This window comes from Copadichromis virginalis, linkage group LG3 (genome assembly GCF_057382275.1).
Source record: "Copadichromis virginalis isolate Kocher_CV1m ecotype Utaka linkage group LG3, C_Virginalis_male_GT1.1, whole genome shotgun sequence".
In the NCBI taxonomy this organism is placed as follows: domain Eukaryota; kingdom Metazoa; phylum Chordata; class Actinopteri; order Cichliformes; family Cichlidae; genus Copadichromis; species Copadichromis virginalis.
In genome coordinates this window covers 10,289,824-10,310,509 of record NC_140620.1, presented here as the reverse complement: position 1 = coordinate 10,310,509, position 20,686 = coordinate 10,289,824, and the positions used below count along the sequence as shown (strand labels likewise).

Sequence of the window (20,686 nt, the reverse complement as noted above, 5' to 3'; positions counted from 1 at the left end):
GTACCGTCCTGCCAGGATAACACAGCACAGAGTCAGAGGTGATGCCTGTCGGCACCGGGCCAAGCACCATTAAACCTAAAGCCGGTCCTCCTCTGGGACTTGAACTGGAGTTGGGAGTTTGTTTAAACTGGTTGTGTTTAGTCTGTGTTCACTCGCCGCAGGACGTCCTCTGGTTTTCTCCATGGAGACGGCCCGGCTTGATGAAGAAACTCAGGAATTTGGCGAGGACTATGATGACATCGCTGCTGATGTCATCACCGAGCATGACTTCTGATCTACAGCGAGCACCGTCGCTGCATTCAGACTGCAAACATGATAGACCTGCTCCTGCTGCATGTGACCAGGTCCTCACAGGTCTCAGGTGTTGAATGAGTTCAAGGATGTTTTTATCTTATTCTGATATTTGCTTTGCTGTTAGATTTGTTATGCTTAATGTAAAATACGTTGATCTGTGTCGTCTTTAATATTCTGAATGCTGTAATAAAGTTTTCATACTTTGGGATAAACAGTCTGAGTTCTGTTCTCACGCTGTGACTTTGTGTTGCTGCAGTGTTTGCAGAGCTGTTTCACATCAGGGAGAGTTTGAGCCTCACATTGAACAACCGTAACACATCTGCCTCTCCAGTTCAGAGTTACAGGGAGGCTGTAGCATGTCCCAGCTACAGGCTGAGAGGCAGGCTTCACTCTGGACATTAACAACTACTCAGACTGGCTGATTTACATAAAATCCACCAACCAGCCAAGAAAACCTCCATTAAGTTAGCTGGACTCGATGGTTTTGAATGATTTTACATATTTGACCATGATTAGACATCTGAAAACTTAGATCACAACTACCAAAGTTCAGGTCACATTGAGAGAAACCCTCCAAGGAACCATGATCCACGTTTACATGGAAATAAAATCCAACTGTCCCACAATTCCTAGTTTTGCCCTTCGGGACCCCTGAGAGGGGGCTCTGTGGGCACTCCATGGTGAGCTCGCTCACAGGAACCCCATGTGGGGTGGGTTAGGCTAGCCTTTGTGGGCCCCACAGCAGTTATGCCCTTGTGGGTCCCTGTGGCAGGAATGCCCACTTTGGACTTTGTTATTGTTAATCTCTGGCTGTCTTCCACAGCACGTCTTTGTCCCGTCTTCCTCCCCTCGGCCCAGCCGGTCTCTCAGATGCCCCGCCCCTCCCTGAGCCTGGTGCTGCTGGAGGTTTCTTCCTGTTACAGACAAGTGTTTCCTTCATCTGATTGTTGGGTTCTCTGTGTTGTCGGAAGATCTTTACCTTAAAACATTAAGCACCTGTTGTTGTGATTTGGCACTTTATAAATAAAACTGAATAATGGTTGCTCACAGAGAACCCTGAGTGGACGCCTGTGGGTCAGCCCATGTGGGCCCACAGCGCCTCCATCATGGTTTTCTGTGGACATCACAGCGAGGAAACTCAGAGACCCCAGAGGGCAAAACTGCTGTCAGCCCTGTGTGGCCACACCCACTCACACAGCTGCACAGTTCACGCACACCTGCCCACTGTGGGCCTGCATGCACATGTACGCGGGCACATCGTTTTTAATAAGGAGACAACGAACAGGGCAATGTGACTCATGTGGAGAGGAAACATGTTTTATCACAGTGCTGCAGAGTGTGGTGGTTCACACGGTGGATCATGAAGCAAAGGTTTGCTGGTTGAAGCTTGAGAAGAATCATCAGTCCTGTTTCATCAGGAAGGGCCTGTGGTGCAAACAGCTGTCACGTGGTGACCCGTCTGCAAAGTAGCTTTGTTTTCAGCAACACTTTGGTCCACACAGACCAGCTGGTGACAGCAATGTACCGTGGGGCACATGTAGGACAGCCCACACCTAGACTGTGGCCATACTGTGGGTACGCTGCAGGCCCACACTGAGTCTGCATTAATCAGCAGCTGGCTGTGGACAGGCTGTGTGCTGGTGTGAGCCTCATGCTGTGGCTGAACTGCTCAGTGATCCCACGTCCCTCTTTGGTTTGTGTTCTCACTGATGAGCTTTTGTGTAGTTTGCCTTTCCTGACTCTTCTGTTCCTGTTATATCTGCATGTATTATTGTCGGGTCTACGAGATAAAGCACCCTGAGGCGACTGCTGTTGTGATTTGGTGCTGTGCAAATGAAACTGAATTGAATTTATATCTTCTCAGGTTCTGTATTATGTCTGACTCGTTACTGTTACACGAACACACTGACCACAGCACTGTAGAAACACACCACAGCGGTTGAACTCCGACCCTCGAGGCCTGGACACCCCTCGTTATCTGTGACAACACAGCATCATAATTTGACGCTCTGTACACTGAGCCCTTATTAGAAAGGAAGTGGTCGGACTGAGGGTGTCACTGTGTTGCTCAAACTCGCATTCATTCGTGACGCAGACGTCATGAAGGGTCCATCAGTGTATCTGCTCCTCGGTAAGTCAAACAAAGAGCTCCGACACTCCTTTGTTCAACTCTTAAATTCCAAAAACATGACTTTAGCTTCATAAATGTGCTGCTGGCTGCATATTTGTGCACATTTATCACCGCTGCCAGTAAATGACTGTAAATGACTTTGTGTGTGTCCTTAAAAGGGAAACACTCAGAGGTTTTCTTAATAAATCACACTTCCATTATGTTTTCTTTTTAAAATTATTTAAAGCTTCTATCCAAATCAAAACAGCACGTACAGCTTTGTCCTTAGTGTTACCAGTGTGTGACCTCACAGTGCTCTGATGGCAAAGTTTATACAGGAAGTCAAACAGTGTTTCTGTGCTCTGGATTCACGCTGATTAAACCTCTCAGCATGTCGTTTACATCCAACTCTGTCTCTGCGCACACGTGTGAGTGCAGGGTGTGTTACACAGGCTTTGTGGTACCTGGTTTGTGTTTGTCTGTCAGGTGTTGGCTTCACAGACTGAAGGATTTTCAGTAAATCACACAGATGCTTGTAATTATCCAGATGTTGCTGTTGCTCTGCGTAGGTCGAAGTTGCAGCAGAGCTCACCAGGAAGAGGAAGTAATGTAAAAATAATCACAGATAAAAGCTACAAACAGCAATGGGGTGATACAGAGACGTCCAGCTCTGCAGAGCTCTCCTGGAATATCTGAATCTCCACCTGACCTCAAACCCTTCATGTGAAACTGGTTAGTTCTCTCGGAGCTGGAGATAGTGGGCGGGGCTTCTTCTCACCGTGGATTCATCTTTATCACATCGGGAGAGGCTGTCACTCACACATGCTGACCAAAGTGCTGCACAGAAGCAAAGCTATCAGCAGAGAATCAAAGCAAAACAAAGAGTTTAATAATGATAAAGATAAAAGACACAAACAGTGTTAATATAAGCAGAAACAAAGTAACAATGACAAAGAAATACAGATAAAATAATGAGAGGTGTGCTGGGAAAACGCGAGCGCACGTCAGTTAGAAGATTTTGAGAAGAGTTTTCCAGCTGGGATTTGAAGACTGTGGGTGAGGAAGACAAACTGATGGGAAGAGGGAAATGACTCCAGAGATACGGAACGCCCAGCCAGCAGCACGAGCCAATCAGGAGTCTGGAATAGCTGAAAACTGCTGATCAGCAAACATGAGTGTGCAGTTTGTGACAGACAGGACTGTAAAGGAGATTTAAGCTATGTCACCAAGGACCCGGGATCTGAAGGACACTCAGCAGGGCAGCCCACACCTGTGGCACCACTGTGGATGTGCTGCAGGCCGACAGTGGGTCCCACTGTGGACCCCTCTCTGTTTAGCGTGGGCTGCGCACAGTGGGGCGTATCAGGACCCCACAGCACAGGCCTCAGATGTGCTCTGGGCGATGTTTAGTCATTTCCAATACAATGCATGCAAAACATTGTACAAACTTCCTTCAGTGACCTCTGACCTTCAGTGACCTCTGACCTCCTGTTGCAGGTGCGTGTGTGCTGCTGCTGTCTGCACTGACTGTTTCTGCAGGTGAGTCGATGGAAGTGAAAACAATCAGTGAGACTCCTACAAGAACACAAATACACTTACTGTGTGTGTGTGTGTGTGTGTGTGTGTGTGCGTGTGTGTGTGTGTGTGCGTGTGTCTGTGTGTGTGTGTGTGCCTTACCTCTTCCAGTCCTCGCCTGCCTGCCTCCATTCCTGCCGTTACAGGCTTTCCTCCACTTAGTGGTCATCATTCCGTACTTTGTCTCCACCTACCCGATGGTGTCGATCTACAAAGCAATCCTGCCAGGTATAATCTCCGTGACGCTGTGTAGCACAGCCTGGGCTGTAATTGTCCTGTAATTAATAGAATTTAAATGAATTTCATTTGAAATTCCAAAACACACAAACACTTAAAATCAGGTTTTACAGCAAGCAAAGAAATCGTTATATTCTAACTACCTTTAATTAGTGCGTAAGTTAAAGTACTGCCTCATATTCTGGTAATGCAAAAATCAAACAATGTTTTCCATCTTACATCATAAGTATGCTGCACTTTGGGCCCATGTCGTATTATTAAGTCGCTTAACTTTTACATCATTATTTAATATTTATGATGTTGACATGCATGACGGTTTTTCTGATAATAGATTGTCCTTTTTTACTTAAGCACTTCTTATGCATAATTTAAATCACTTACACAGTGTTTAAGTTTTTTTAGTTTTATTATTTATTATTATTGTTTCCTGTAAAACCTGACATGTTAGTATTTGCAGTGTACCTACTTTAAGGACCTGTAAGTGAATATAATTACATTGTGATTCTAATAAACTACATTGCTGCTCCATTTAATTAGAGGATCCTACGCTGTATTATAAAGTGCTACTGAAACGTCTCAGCTGAGTCACATGACCTGCTGGGGTCTTTACTGTCATTTTCACTGGTTCCCATTACACCGACAGAACGCTCACTGGCCATTTGCATGGATATGGCGACGCTTGAAAGAGGGAATGAAGAGGGATGCAATGAAGACTATGATGACATTGATGCTGACGTCACCACGACTTTCTGAGACTGCAGAGACTTCTGTCTGCATTTGGTTGATTTGGTGACTTCTTATATTATTATTGAAGATATGTTAAGCTCTGGTTGTTGCTATTATTAGTTAGATTTGAGTTGTAAATTCATTGTTTATGTTAAGTTCATTTAGTTATTAGCTCTTATGTTGCTCATTTTTTGTTCTTCGATCCCTTTGTGTCTTCACCCTCTGTACATGTGTCATGTTAAGTTCGTGTTGTTCTGTTTCATCTTTAATGTTGAAAGTCTTGTTTCTATGATAATCATGCTTAGTGCTAATTTCCTCTGTGGTGCCATTATGTTTATTTGGGTCAGCTGCTTCCCCATGTGTCTCCACTTCCCCTGATCACCTCCTGTGTGTATCTAGTCTGTGTGTTTTCTTTCAGTCTTTGTCGAATAGTCTGTGTTGCCTCCCTCCATGTTCACATTCATAGTCAGAGTTGTCATATTCATTTCATAGTTCTTCAGTCTTGTTGTCTCAGTTGTTTTAGTTTTCCCAGTTTAGGTTTTCAGTTACAGTGGGGCAAAAAAGTATTTAGTCAGCCACTGATTTGTGCAAGTTCCCCCACTTAAAATGATGACAGAGGTCAGTAATTTGCACCAGAGGTACACTTCAACTGTGAGAGACAGAATGTGAAAAAAAAATCCATGAATCCACATGGTAGGATTTGTAAAGAATTTATTCGTAAATCAGGGTGGAAAATAAGTATTTGGTCAATAACAAAAATACAACTCAATACTTTGTAACATAACCTTTGTTGGCAATAACAGAGGTCAAACGTTTACTATAGGTCTTTACCAGGTTTGCACACACAGTAGCTGGTATTTTGGCCCATTCCTCCATGCAGATCTTCTCGAGAGCAGTGATGTTTTGGGGCTGTCGCCGAGCAACACGGACTTTCAACTCCCGCCACAGATTTTCTATGGGGTTGAGGTCTGGAGACTGGCTAGGCCACTCCAGGACTTTCAAATGCTTCTTACGGAGCCACTCCTTTGTTGCCCGGGCGGTGTGTTTTGGATCATTGTCATGTTGGAAGACCCAGCCTCGTTTCATCTTCAAAGTTCTCACTGATGGAAGGAGGTTTTGGCTCAAAATCTCACGATACATGGCCCCATTCATTCTGTCCTTAACACGGATCAGTCGTCCTGTCCCCTTGGCAGAAAAACAGCCCCATAGCATGATGTTTCCACCCCCATGCTTCACAGTAGGTATGGTGTTCTTGGGATGCAACTCAGTATTCTTCTTCCTCCAAACACGACGAGTTGAGTTTATACCAAAAAGTTCTACTTTGGTTTCATCTGACCACATGACATTCTCCCAATCCTCTGCTGTATCATCCATGTGCTCTCTGGCAAACTTCAGACGGGCCTGGACATGCACTGGCTTCAGCAGCGGAACACGTCTGGCACTGCGGGATTTGATTCCCTGCCGTTGTAGTGTGTTACTGATGGTGACCTTTGTTACTTTGGTCCCAGCTCTCTGCAGGTCATTCACCAGGTCCCCCCGTGTGGTTCTGGGATCTTTGCTCACCGTTCTCATGGTCATTTTGACCCCACGGGATGAGATCTTGCGTGGAGCCCCAGATCGTGGGAGATTATCAGTGGTCTTGTATGTCTTCCATTTTCTGATGATTGCTCCCACAGTTGATTTTTTCACATCAAGCTGCTTGCCTATTGTAGATTCACTCTTCCCAGTCTGGTGCAGGTCTACAATACTTTTCCTGGTGTCCTTCGAAAGCTCTTTGGTCTTGGCCATGGCGGAGTTTGGAGTCTGACTGTTTGAGGCTGTGGACAGGTGTCTTTTATACAGATGATGAGTTCAAACAGGTGCCATTCATACAGGTAACGAATGGGGGACAGAAAAGCTTCTTACAGAAGACGTTACAGGTCTGTGAGAGCCAGAGATTTTCCATGTTTGAGGTGACCAAATACTTATTTTCCACCCTGATTTACGAATAAATTCTTTACAAATCCTACCATGTGGATTCATGGATTTTTTTTTCACATTCTGTCTCTCACAGTTGAAGTGTACCTCTGGTGCAAATTACTGACCTCTGTCATCATTTTAAGTGGGGGAACTTGCACAATCGGTGGCTGACTAAATACTTTTTTGCCCCACTGTAGCTCTCGCCCCCGTTTGCCTTCGTTTGAGTTGTATTCATGTTATCAGCCACATTAAAGGCTCATTTGTTTGCAACTCAGTTTCATCTCCCTCTCTGTCTGCTTTTCGGTCTGCACCTAAAACACACCGTCGTACCCCGCCGTGACAGTTGATGTCCACCAACAGCAAATCATCCAAAGGGGTAACCCTAACCATGGTGGTTACTCAGGATCATCTCTTTATAAACCCTTCAGCCCTTCAGTTTCTGACTTATTGAAGACAACTGCAGCTGGGAAATTTGGATAAACCCGTCTCACACATGGTCAATAAAAAGTATAAAGAGATCAGAACTGCCTTTAAATGGTAAATGGCCTGTATTTGTAAAGTGCTTTTCTAGTCCCTATCAGTGTTGGTCAAGTTACTTGAAAAAAGTAATCAGTAACTAATTACTGATTACTTCCCCCAAAAAGTAATCCCGTTACTTATTTTGAAAAGTAATTAATTACTTAGTTACTTAGTTACTTTTTAAAAACACGATTTACAACCTGAAGAGGTGATAAAGTGAAAGATCTTTCAGCCCAATTCTACTTTTTCTGCATAATCCATCATACAAAATGTAATCAAATGGAAAAGTCTCTTTTTTTAACTTGTTTTATCAGTTTTAATCTTTTAACTTTATGCATCAAGCAAAAATGTAATTATATGCAACATTCTCTGACTGGAAGAAATTAGTTTAACATTTAAACCTATTTTCTGCACATTCCAGCACATAAAATATTTTTTTGTGTTTACACTCACTCTTTCAAATAGATGCAAGTAAAACACCTTCCGATTACAAGGCGAACTCCCAACTCTAGAGCCACAATTTATTGTGTTCATTTGTTTAAATAAAACATGTCTGCCTGATTGACAGCCAGCACAGCGGGGAAGTAGGAAGTAAGTCAATGCTTTGTTTATGTGACACTTCACAAACCTCATTTTTCGATGACCTAATTATAAGCTGATACTTCAAAACCCAAACAAGGAGCACTGAAAGGTTAAAGAGCTGAGAGCAAAGAAAGCTTAAAGGTGGACGATCAACACGAGGAGGCAACAGAGCAACACAAACACCAGGAATCATTACAAACAGTTTCAGAAACACAAATCAGTTAATACAGGTCACAGACATCTGCAGGGAAGGAGGCTATGTGAATGTATTCATTTGAAGCATGTGCAGAACCTGAAACCAGAGCTACCAGGGTCAGAGGGGAAACCTGACAGCAGACTCTCACTGAACTGTGAATGTAGTTATCAGATTTAAATAAGAGGGAAGATGTGAAGAAGTATTGAGGCTTAGGACAGGATAACACGAGGTGGATGCTCTTTAATGAAGCCCACAAACCTTTTCACAGCACTGTGATAGAGAGTTTACGAGCACCGAGCCGAGAGCTGGCTGCACAAGAGTTTGATTTAGAAGAAGAAACACATCCTTCATTTCTGTATAAGCAGCATGTTTGTAAATGTTTAACATTCTGAGCCAGGAAAGAAAGTCCGCTCTCACATCAAATATACTCGGCGCTTTATCACTCCACAGAGTCAGTGTAAAGTTTCAAATACAGGAAAGGCAGAAGTGGACAATATCATGATTTACAAGTCTGTGATTGTAAAGTAAACAAGTCTCTACGTATGAAGCAAACAGCAGTGCACTAAAGACAGATTTGAGTATATTAGCAGTTATTTATGCACACAACACTGCACACACGCCCTGGGAACCTTCGGATAACATTTTAAAGGTCCCAGGTTGGACTGTTGAGGTTCTTTTCTTCTTGGATGCATTGGTCTCTTTGGTAGATGCAGCAGGGTGAACGTTGTGTGGCTGCAGGGTTTTGTCTTGTAGCATCTCTCACCGATATTGGTGGTGCTACAGAACCATGTCTCTGCTCACCTCAAACCACTTTATGGCTCTGTTTAATATACTCTCCATTCACTGACTGTAAGCTTTGGCTCCGTCACAAAGAGTGATGTAGCCAGCATCACTGCACTGCTCATTGGCCAGTTGGCACATCCAAAATAACCCTCATAGGACCACAATTTCTAAATATCACTCTCTGTTTTATGCTTTTCAAACTAGTGACTGAGACCAATCCATAGATCTAGACACACTCTTTTTGCCCCCCAGTGGCCATTATAAAGAACACAGTTTTATGGCACTTCACATCTTTTATACGGACCATTTCAGTTGAAACGGTTCAGGTATTTGGTTCCTTCTGGTTCCTGCTTCCCTAGAGGTGCTCCAAGCACACCCAACTGGGAAGAAACCCCAGCATAGACCCAGAACATGATGGAGAGACTGTATTTCTTCTTTGGCCCAAGAGTGCCTCAAGATCCCACCAGGAGGAACTGGAAAGTGTAGCCGGGAAGGATGTCATCGAGAAGGATATCCTGCTTAGCTTACTGCCACCATGACCTGACTTTGGATAAGCCAAGATAATGACAGGACAGCATAAAACTCCCCTTGTGTAAGCTTTCAGTTCATGGATGACCATAAATTAGGATCACTTAGCAGTCTTTGTGGCAGAAGGCTAACGTGTCTACTGAATGTGCAGCTGATTGTTTGAGCCCCATACGCAGCCCCTCCAGATTGCCTTCTAGCACTAGCATTTTGCTTCAGCAAACACAGACCGTTAGCAAACAGTTGCACTCTAACAGTTTCCTGCTGCCCGCATTTAATCCTCAATGTGACCCAAAGCCATTCACAAAAACAAAAACGTCTAGCACCGACAGATTTGTAGGTGGTTTGACTTTGGCCCCTCCTTCTTTTGGATCCCTTAGATAAGGGGTGGAGTTAGGCTGAGTCAGTGAAAGCAGCTAAACTGATTTTTAACATCTCTCTGTCTTCAAGTATTACATGTGTCGAACAGATGTTCTTCAAATCTACATGATTCAACACACACATGCATACACACACACACCTACACACACTCACCGGCTCTGTGAGTGTTTTTGCTCTTTTCAACTCCTTTTGTCCAACAGGTCATTAAACACACCGCACACACACACACCCAGGCCAACAATAACATGTATAAACCAAATCCAGCATATTTTTATGGGTGTGTGTGGGCTGGTGTTGGTATCTGTGTGAGTACCTTTCTCCTGTTTAGCAGATCTGTAGTTTTTAGTGGCTTTAGTTGTGGTTTTTGAGAGTGTAAAAGGGATTATGTTTGTGCTCTCAGCTGAACTACATTTATATTCACACTTTGACTTTTTAGTTAACTTATATGAAACACCTGTGTGTCCCCAAACACATCATCTCTGGCTGAATGGCCCAGGAAAGCATTAAACAAACCATGGTCCTCACACTGATAGAAAGGCAGGGACATGGGTAAGTGTGTGTGACTTATGGAATTTCCCTGTGGTGTGTGCGCTCATAAATACTGTGCCAAGAACACACATGCACACACACACACACACACATAAATACACACACACATTTCCCGCCTGAACAGGCCAATCAGAGGAGCCAAAATTAACTCTGACCTTTGACCCCCTCTGCTCTACTCAGACGGAAAAACATTAAAGGGCCGTTCCACTTAAACCCAAGCATTTGACCTCAACATCCACATTGTTTGAGTGCAGGCGGTCCTCCAGAGTGAGGTTAGACATTTAAATTCCTGCACAGAGTCCTGCAGCAAGGCATTCAGTCTCTACACTGAGCCTTTAGAGTCAGAGTTTCTGTTTAGATTACATCAACTTAGAACAAGAAGCTTTGGTATTTATTCTATTGATTAATAAAGTATAATAAAGTGTATAATGTGTCAGATGGAAGGAAGGAAATATGAACTTTAATGATAACTGTATTTTTATAGCATCCTTATTTCACTTTACCCCTGAATAGCTGCAAGTTTCTACTCCTGTTCTATACACTGTGTGCATAAAAACATTCTTGTGCACACTATATTTTAACATATTTGAACCATTTCAGCATTTAACATTGACAGATATGTATCAAATATTGAAATCTTTAGTTATTACAAAGTATTTATAAATAAATAATCCATCTCTCCATTCTCTTCCTCTTATTCTCTTCAGGGTTGCGGTTGGAGCCCATCCCAGCTGTCTTAGGGCGAGAGGCAGGGTACATCCTGGACAGGTCGCAGGGATAACACATAGACACAAACAACCATTCGCACTCACATTCATACCTATGGGCAATTTAGAGTACCACCCTAAATAAATAATATTTCATTTAACTGTTTGTGATATTTTTCATTTCCACCTCATGTCAGCTCAAACTCTCTGTAGTGAATGTTTACCCCGGTTTATCCCAGCTGTCATTATTCAGTAAGCTCCTGTTGGCTATTGTTAACCTGTGAAAATTTTTGTTAGCTGTGGTTACACATCATTAACCTCTGTCAGCTTTTATGAATAACCATGAGGTCTGTTAGCTCCTGCTACCTGCTACTAGCCACCAATATCCACTGTTCACCTCTGTTAGCTGCTGTTAGCCAGCGTTAGCTGCATTAGCCAGTGTTACTGAAGATTTCTTTGAAGTGGAGGTGGCGTTGTCAAACTCAGTTAGCGAATAAACTCTTATATGATATAATAATTTAATTCAACTGTTAAACAGAGAACGTGTGAGTGAACCAGTTGGTTTGTCTCTTTTATATGGTCTGTGGATTTGAGTGTGGATGCACTTTAAAGGGATCTGAGGTTGTTATGGGCTGTAAAAGTGTTCACTAAAGACTCCAAATCAAATGTGAAAGGCAGAGGAAGCCAGTGCAGAAACCAATAAGGAGACCGAGTGAAGTTTGATTTATGATAATGACACAGAAAGAGTGTTTAATTTAAGAGATTTTCAGATTTTGTGTGTTTAGTTGAAAAGTGCATGCCATGTGACACCAGTGAGAGCAACAATGAGGCCTTTTTAGGGTCCTGAGGTCATGTTTGAAGCAAAGGACACTGAAGGACACTTGTGAGGCTCGGGAATGAGAACGACCCGGATGGCCTGTGAGATAAACGAGGATCCAGTTTGAAAGTGTGAGTCACGGACAGCTCCTCGAGTGGACTCCCAGAATGAAAATGTTTCCCTGAACAAACACACACAGCGATTCGGTTTCTTCTACTGACAACACGCAGAATGGTCTCAGGGCTGATTTCTATCAGTGTGTTATTGTGAGGTCTATTTGAAGTGGTGGTTTCACTTCGGCTCTCTATAACAGAGACAGGAATGCGACAGGGAGACGAAACTGAAGGACGGATCAGAACAACAGAGCCTCCGGCTGCCACAAAACCTCAGCGACCACCTTTATTTAGACAGGAAACAAAGACTCTGTGAGTGTCGGTGTGTTTGTGCGCGGTTTCCTGACTCGCTCTTCCTCCGAGCCACAGACAGACAGACAGACAGACAGACAGGACCGACTCTCTCAGGAAACAAACCGCCATACGTCAGGCAGGGTAAACACTCTGGCTCCACTCGGCTGAGCCTAAAAACAGAAACATGTGTCATCAGAATCACGCTAAAGATGCTCGAAACCCTCCAACAGTGGGAGTGGACGTGTTTCAGCCGTGAACACAAAGTAACACCGATCAGACTAAACTCAGTGCTCAGCTCTGTCGATGTTTCTCACCACATCCTCTCAGCTGTTGTTCTATGAAACCACACATTTCTTTGTCCTGCACCTTTGTTTGTCTCCGCTGGGCTCTCTGTGAAGTCCCCAGTAGACGCCAGCCAGCGTCAGGCTTGAAAACCACAACTATTTAGAGGCAGACGCTCAGGCTGAAGCTGCAGGAATTCACCTTCACTGATGTGAGAGTGAAAAAGCATGAAGATATCACGTTTACTGTGTGAGAGCTCATGAACAGACGCCAGCGCCGGCTGTTGAACCATCAACCCTTCAGTTAGTGGGAAACCCACAATGCCACCTGAGCCACAGCTGCAGGTACAGTGTGGATCGTGATGTCAGTGTTTGTCCTTTTAAAGCATTGTTGCCATGTTAAAGCTCCATGTTTGCAGAGCAGGGTGGAGCGCTCACTGCATCCACAGACTCCATCGCACAGCTACATGCACGTCAGGGATATTTAAATATCCACATAAAATCCTGCAGGTTTTCCCATCAAGCAGAGCCTTCAGCAGCCAGTCATCTGCTTTTTCTGCTCCACAAGGACTCAGTGAAACTCCCGACCTTCTCTAAACTTCTCCATCATCACATCAAACATCCCTGAGTAGAGCTGTTTGTCAGCATGAAGGCACACTGTTGCTCTCTGATCTTCTCCTCTTCTTCACTGAGCTTCAACAGCTCTTTCTCAGATCTTCATCATCAGCTTTCCCCTTTGTAGTTCCCACAGCTCTCACTGTTCTTTAACATCAGTCCTCCCGCTCTCTATGATGTGTTTAATAGAGTGGTTAGAAAGTGCACCGTCCTCTCTCCTGCACCGCTCTGAACCTGCACAGGTTCGTTATGTGGACCACCATTCCCCTCTTCATCCTCCGCACAGCTGCCCTCACCTCCCCCTTACTGTCCTCCATCCTCCTCTCTCATTAACATCATTGATCAGCTCCTCACAGTCACTCTTCAACATTAGTAAGGTATTAACACTTAATTCATCCTTTATAAACCATTACGTAACATGTCATTTATAAACGTAGACATAAATAGTTATTTTGTTTAATAAGCTCACATGTAACATGTTTACTGACACAATGTTTTATACTTTATGACTGATTAACTATTTGTAAATAAAGTTTTACACCAAGTACAAACAGGTTGTTTAGGAGCTGTTTGTGGTTCTGAATTATTAACAGAGTTGAATCTGTTTCTTTAACACAGCTCATAATGTGCTGTCAGTGAGTGTGTTAATAAAGGTTTTATAAGTACTTGCTTCATGTTGTCGTTCATGGTTAATTCAGGCAGTTTTTAGTGTTTTGTGTGAGCTCGTCTAAACTGAGGACTGTGTATACGTGACAGTAGCGTCATAGCTAACCTGCTTCAGACTAAGTCTTGGATGCTAGTACTGCTAGTGGATCAGTGTTGTTAGTAAACATACATTTAAAAAGTGAACATTTTAAATTATTTTATTTCTAAAATTTAATAAGAGAAAAAAACTTGGATAAAACTGAATTTCCTGGAATAATAATAATGTTCTGTCTAAAACTGCAGTCGTGCGCTTCAGATTAAGTTTTACTACTAAAAGTATAAATAATTTTAAACCTGTGAGTAATCCGATTACTGCTGTAAGGTCGTATTATTTTCAGACTGTTTCTTGTATGTTGAGCTGATGTTAGACGTTCTCCTGTTTTCTGAGTTATTACTGTCATTTGTAACTGTTCATCAGTGAGTGTAAAACAAACACACTCAGTGCGTCGACACATGGAGCACCGACTGCTGTCCGGTGTGTCGGCCAGCAGCAGCTTGGATTTAGAGTCGCACACAATTAAACTTTAAACAACAGAAGAAAAATTCAGTTGTTCAGGTCAAACTTCAGATGATCCTGTTGCAGGAGTCGTACTGAGCACGTGCAGAGGAAGTTCAGCTCTTGTTTCTGATTGGAGGAGTGGAAACTACATGTAGGTGGATTTAACTGTAAATAATGAAATAAGTGAAACGCTGTGGAGTCTGAAGGAGCTGCGATGGCGTGATGGAGTTTCCAGAGCTCGGGCTCGGACCCTCAGTGGGCTGGAAATGAGCTCCCCCGCGTCCGCTCGGTAATTGGGGCGTTATTGAGCCTCCGTATGTTTCTTCCATCCAGCAGATCGTCTAATTGATCGTCTCTGCACAGTGTCTGTGACGTTTGCCTCTCCTGGTGGTCTCAGCGAGGAGGGGCGGGAGGCCCCAGAGGACTTTGTGTGTGTGTGTGTGTGTGTGTGTGTGTGTGTGTGTGTGGGAGGGGGTGTTTACAGCGTTGACTTATTTCCACGTCCAGATGAACTCAAACTCACAGCATTGGCAGAAAGACAAACTCGCTCTCGCAGCTGGAAGCACTTTGGGCTCCGTGTGGTCTCCATGGTAACGCCTGAAAGGTGAGCCCCTGATACCAGCGTGCGACCTCTGACCCCTCCCTGCCGCTGCGGGAGGAGGCTCCTCTTCCTGTTCCTGTGCTCCTCCCTGCTGCCACATTCCTGCCGTTGTTCAAAGAGGAAGTGATGTCGCTGTGCTGTCTGCTGACCTGCTCCGGGTCCAGGTTGGGGCTTCCTACGTCTCCCATCATGCCTTTCAGCACGCCGACACAGAGTCCAGTGTTTGCTGATTCGTTGCTCTTAGTTATGAATCAGTGTTTACACTCTGACCTGAGATCAGCCGAGGTGTCGACTGAAGCCCGAGTTTCACCTCAGAGGCCACAGCAAGCTGATGGCATCGAAACGAGCTTCCTGAAGGTTTACTGAATATTTTAATGGCAAATCTGGGATTCATCCAGAGCTTCTTACCCAAGTTTGTTCAAACGCTGGAAATGTGAAACACTAAAATAAAATAAAAAATCATTGGGACTTTTCTTATTTTTATATGAACTTTAATGTTTAACTGTGCAGTTTGTGCTTGTAACACATGATTCAGCACAGAGATGCAAACCTGAAACTCAAACTTGGGATCAAACTTGACTCTGGACCTTTAAATATGCTTATTTTTACAACAAAGTAAAAAGTATAAAAAACATTCACCAGCTAAAACATGCAGAGTCGTCACGGCGACGAGCAGAATTACATCCCTGCAGCTGGATCTGAAGCCCGGCCGAGCTACAAACTCCTGGGATCCAACAAATAATGACCAGCAGAGACTTCAGCGCTCACAGGGTCTCCGCTCATGCACCAGCTCACACAAGGGAAAACATTTTCACAGTAAAAGAGGTTGTGAGGTCACTTCCTGTGTGTTGTTTGGACCAGATTTTAATGAGCATGCCTCTTCCTCCTCCCTAGCTGCTGTGTGTGCTGTCATGTGACACATCTGTCTGTATCAAACCTTTGCAGGAGTTTGTATTTTCTGGTCTATAATCCTGCTAACATACATGACACACACTGATGTTGGATATCAGATGCTACAGACCTGTAGCGTCAGGCTCAACACCTGTGCAGGTGTGCCCCGCCCCTCACTCTGTGACAGCAGGGTGAGGGGCGGGGCACAATGTTAAATGTCATGACATCAGAGGTGATGTGTGGATCTGAACCGAGAAGGTTTACAGTGTTGTTGACCTGATGATGGTTGCCATAGCTGATGATGGTTGCCATAGCAATCATCACATGATTTAAAAGCAGTGAGTGTCCACATGAAATATTGATTTGATCACACGATCAATCACTGATAGGGCTCAGGTTTCAGACACACACACACACTGCAGGACTTTACATGCATTTACACGTGTCACCTCCATCTCATGTTCCTTCTCTGCTCCGCCCACATCTGGGACGAGTTACAAAAGGAATGAAGGGAGAGAGAGAGGGGGGGTTAAAGTTGGACGTCTGATGGTGACAGACAGCTCCTTGTTTTTCTGTTATTACAGAAACCAGACTGGCAGCAGGCTGAGGACACACACACACACACACACACACACACACACACGCACACACACACGCGCACACACACACACACACACACACACACATGTCAGTCGATTAGACCAAGCTGAGTTTCCACACTCAGTGAAGAATCCAGGAATTAACCTGATCCGTCCTGTAGTGTCGCTATTGTTTTGTGTACTTTGGTTTAAATCTTGTTGTTTGTTTGTTTGATGACATTGGAAAGTGATGTCATCAAACAATGACCTCATTCTGAGCTTGTGTATGTTTCAGTCATCAGGCCACTTTGACAACATTTGTTGTGTTCGACTGTGGGCAAACCTGTTTCTGTTTCTGTCATCGTATTTTATATTTTGTGGGTTTTTCTTTTGTTTATTTGTGTTTCTCGTGTATTTGTCATGTATTTGTCTCTTTGTGGTGTTTTTGTCAGCTTGTGGTCATCCTGTGTGTAACTGTGATTGAGTGCATGTCTGACTCTGCAGGTTTTTATCTTTGTTCTTGTTGTTATATCTTTTTAGATCTCCCTGCTCATTTATGGTCATGCTCTGTGTCTGTGTTTGTTTGTCTTTGTGTTCTTTTTCTCCCTTTTCTTCACTGCCTGTGTCAATTTTGTGTGTCTTCAGTTTATCTATTTTAGCATTATTTGCCTGTTTCAGATCATTTCATGCTCTTTGTGTTACTGTGTGTTGATGCTCCCGTGTGATGAGCAGCAGCTCGGTGTGTGTCTGTGTCGACAGACTAACAAATGCTGACTTTAAATAATGAAACCTGACGTGTCAGCTTTGTGTCCATGGAGAACATCATCTATTATTCTATTCTATTCTATTCTATTCTATCGCGTGCAGCTGGTCTTGCTCTCTCAGCATTATTTTTAATCATCCATGAAACAACTCGAGTGTGTGTTTGTCGTTAGCTGCACTAATATTATTTTAAACTGTTCACTGACTGCTGAGAGCTCACACACACACACACACACACACACACACACACACACACACACACACACACACACACACACACACACACACACACACACAGATGTTTGGTGCGTCTCATGAGGTGGGGTGGAGGACTCTGCAGCCAGTTTGAGTCTGGGTGAGTAAAACAAACGCTCCTCTGTAGTTTAAACTTTGATCAAATCTCATCCTAAAGCCTCGGCTTCAGGTGGAATCTGATTGGCTGCAGGTCAGAGGTAAAACACAGCGTGAGGATCAGACAGAGCTCACACCAAGCATGTGCAGTTCATGGGTCCTGAGGAGGAGACATGAACTTTATGAGTTAGGACCTCCATGACTTACGCTCACACGGACGTTTCAACGAGGAACCCTGAATGTTTGACTTCCTGGTTCACCTGTGTGAGACCATGCCCCGCCCCACAGTCACGTGACTGAATCAGACCACCTGTGAGAGGGCTTTGAAGCACCTGTAACTGGATGTCAGGACTGCACTATAGCGGCTGACCACTGGTGTGGGAAACCATGACCTCTGTCCACTGATGGCCTCTTTTACTCTCTACGTCCAAAATGTAAACATTTACATCCTCAGCGAGTGACCTTTGACCTTTAACCACAGGTGTACAGGTGAGCGTGGTGCTGTTGAGGGGACACACCCACTGTTACCACCAGGATCTCTGCAGTTTTCACAGTGAGAACTTCAACTGGGCAAGATGCGAAGAAATCCAGTCGCCTTTGTTTTCAAGCTCTGGAGACCGCTGTGACCTGGATGACTGATGGGAACATGATCTCACCTGTTGCCAGGTGTGTTTTGTGCAGGGAAGCAGCAGAGCAGCAAACTGGAGGATGTTCCTGTCTGGTGTAATCAGACCCCAGCTTAGTGACAGAGGACGGATGTGTGGGAGCTCTGCTGATGCTGAGAGGCAAACAAACTGTGCTACAGGCCCAGAATAGGAGCTCTTTATTTAAAACAGCATTGTTGTTCCACATGGAGACGAGCAGATTTTCAGTGTGGCGGTGTCACTCTGGGAATTTCATTTGTTTTTTACATGGAAAACCAAAAAAGGATAGAGCTTTGACATTAAGTCAGAGCATGAAATGGAGATGATAGGCTGGAGGTGGGTTGCAAAGCAGCTTGCAGGTCAGTGTTTAGTCAGGTCCCCATGGATACAGAATAAATTAATCGCAGGTGCTTTGAATGAACTTGGGTTTGATTTGATGTGTGCAAATCAAAATTAATCAAGAGCCAAGAGCAATAACATGGTCACACTCACGTTTGTCACACCATGATTCAGGTTTTGATCCATAACACCTGAGCAGGAAGTCGGAGCTCTCGTGTGGTCTGAAGTTTGTTTGTTTGTTTTTAGTGTGTGAGGTTTTCAGACCAAAGTAACAAACTGCAGGCATGAAAACATCCTGTGAGCAACAAACTAGGAAAACAAAAGAGGAGCTTTTGCAGACGAGCAGATAATCTGAGTTTAACCTCAGCAGCATTTATTAACGCTCACACCAACGTGACTTTAAAAAGAATGACAGGAAATCATCCTTTACTCTCTGACCTGCTGCTCTCAGGAAGTCCAACAGCAGCACGCTCTCACGTTTAAACTTTTATTCTGACAAGGGCTTCCTGTGCAGCACACACACACACACACACACACACACACACACACACACACACACTGCTGTGTTTGCGAGGTCGCTCACTGCTGGGACTCTAACCCTGAAACCAGGTCAGCAAACCCGTGAAGGTCTCTGCTGCACAGTGTCCTCACAAACACACACATATGAGGGGCTGTAGTTGATGGGTGATTATCTGAAGCCTGAACCAGACGACCCTGAAAAATGTGTGCATGTGCTTGTCTTCCTATTAGTGTGGGGACATATATCTGTTCAGACACTCATATGTCCTCATAAGAGTTTAAAATGTCAGCTTTGATTTTTGTTTGAGTTTTCTGGAAGTGAGTGTGAAGTCCTCTGAAGTGGTGAAACAGCTGTGTGTGTGTGGTGTAGACACAATGAGCATCCTTCATGGACACGCTCTCTGATATATGAAGTGTGTCGAACCACTTCCTGCTTTCTCTGAATCAAACGCACACACATGAATACCTGTGTGAGTGTGTGTGTGTGTGTGTGTGTGGGGCAGAGAGGAAGTGTTTGTGCTTCACGGTTGAACGAACTAAAGGACTTTAGATGAGGACTGAGTGTGTGTGTGTTCACTTCTGAAACTGATTCAGATGTTTCAGGGAGACGCTTCATGGCCCGGCTGCGATCAGGGTCCCTGTAAACCAACTCTCAGATTTAAATCACATCTCATTACCTTGTTTAACGTTTGTCACCTGTTAAATTATCACAGAGTACCGTGACCCATGACTGACTCACAGGTAGGAGATGCTCCTGGTGTCACATGCTGAACCTGTCCCACGAGCTAATACGAGCTTCAAAGTTTACCCACAATGCACTCTGTCAGGTTTTCTACAGTGAACGATCAGAACCAGGTCAAACATAAACGGACTGACGCTCACATGAAGCTGCTGCTGGTTTGTCTTCAGACGGTGACTCATGGCCGTAAATCTGATCTGAGTTCAGTTTCTAATAAGCTTAAATCTGTTCTTCAGCCCAGAAAGTTTCATGTGGAGATCTGCTGAACTGATGATGTCATCAGGATCAAATGAAAAAGGACCTCAGGTCTGATCCCTCACATTGCATATGAAAGAATAACGAAGGACTAGAGTGAACGTCCACAGCAGGACAGCCGTTCAGGGAGGACTTCTGTCATAATAATAATAATAATAATGTATACTTAGCTTATTATGAGACAAACAGCACGCTGGCTCGCAACATGTGTAAACACTGAAGGTGACACAGGTAGTATTTTCCTGCTGACGCTGTCTAATCAGGCAGACGTCAGCTTGTTAGAAAAGCCAAAGAAGAAGAAGTCTTCATGTTCACAGGGTTCAAAGATCTGTGGAACGCAGACCAAATGGATTCATGTTTCATAACTTATTCATACATGTTTGTGTGCTGTGGTGCTGGAAGCGGCTGCAGGCATCCAGTTGCTGCCAAGCACAGTTAGAAATCATCCTACTTTTAATCCTGTGAGTTCTCCGGGAGACAAAAAAATACTGATACAATTTAAGTGAGTCAGATTGTACTGTAACAGACCGAAACTTGATG

The 20,686-nt window shown here is 44.1% G+C and overlaps 2 long non-coding RNA genes across 2 annotated transcripts in view; both read left to right on the top strand.

The window, feature by feature from the left end:
- Nucleotides 1-495, top strand: part of LOC146712702 (uncharacterized) — a 1,357-nt gene extending 862 nt beyond the window's left edge. Inside the window, exon 3 of the long non-coding RNA XR_014919075.1 lies at nucleotides 162-495. This is a non-coding gene — a long non-coding RNA (uncharacterized LOC146712702). The remainder of the gene's footprint in view (nucleotides 1-161) is intronic.
- Nucleotides 496-2,384: 1,889 nt separating this feature from the next.
- On the top strand, nucleotides 2,385-4,201 carry LOC146712701 (uncharacterized). The gene is made up of 3 exons (XR_014919074.1): nucleotides 2,385-2,425; nucleotides 3,902-3,943; nucleotides 4,091-4,201. It is a non-coding gene; the product is annotated as an uncharacterized LOC146712701 (long non-coding RNA).
- The last annotated feature ends 16,485 nt before the right edge of the window (nucleotides 4,202-20,686 follow it).